Source organism: Ornithorhynchus anatinus, chromosome 3 (genome assembly GCF_004115215.2).
Source record: "Ornithorhynchus anatinus isolate Pmale09 chromosome 3, mOrnAna1.pri.v4, whole genome shotgun sequence".
NCBI lineage: Eukaryota > Metazoa > Chordata > Mammalia > Monotremata > Ornithorhynchidae > Ornithorhynchus > Ornithorhynchus anatinus.
This window is the reverse complement of record NC_041730.1, coordinates 77,954,091-77,954,787: the sequence shown is the minus strand read 5'-3', so window position 1 is coordinate 77,954,787 and position 697 is coordinate 77,954,091. Positions and strand designations below refer to the sequence as shown.

Below are 697 nucleotides of genomic sequence, written 5' to 3'. Positions count from 1 at the left end.
CTACCAGCTCTGTTATATTGTTCTCTCCCAGGTGTTTAGTACAGTGCTCTGCACACAGTAAGTGCTCAATAAATATGATTGGTTTGTGGGAGCTTAGAAGCCTAGGTGGTGCAGAATGACAAGTGGCAGTTAGGAGATGTAATGAGGAAAGATCTCCTAGAGGAGATGGGATCTCAGAATGGCTTTGAAAATGGAAAGAATTCCGATATGAAGGGGGAGGGAGTTACAGGAAAAGGGAAGGGTGTGAGAGCAAAGGGTCAGGAGTGGGAGAGATGAAAACAAAGCACAGTAAATAGGGTACCTTGAGAGGAACAAAGAGTGTGAGCCAGAGCTCAGCTGGGAGATTGAAATGTAGGAAGGAGAGAGCTAAGTAAAAATAAGGAACAGCTCACAGATTTGTGTGTCATCCTTGGCAGTGGACATATTAATCTTCTCTAAATCAACCCAATATTAGTACCTGTGATATTCAAAGCAAACCTAAGTCTGGCTGACGTTGGGCAACTGAGGTCCAGAGACGTGAAGTGACTTGCACAAAGTTACACAGCAGACAAGTGGCAGAGTTGAGATTAGAACTCATAACTTTCTGACTCCCAAGGCCGGACTCTATCCACTATGCCATGCTGCTTTTCAGGAGCAAGTACTCACGGAGAACAAGTTGCATAATCTTAAACTGCTTCAGTTGCCGCATCTGTACAAT

General features: G+C 44.3%; 1 non-coding gene across 1 annotated transcript; it reads right to left on the bottom strand.

Moving 5' to 3' along the window:
- Window positions 1–372: 372 nt before the first annotated feature.
- On the bottom strand, window positions 373–475 carry LOC114810368. Its single transcript, XR_003758069.1, has one exon. It is a non-coding gene; the product is annotated as a U6 spliceosomal RNA (small nuclear RNA).
- Between the last annotated feature and the right edge of the window lie 222 nt (window positions 476–697).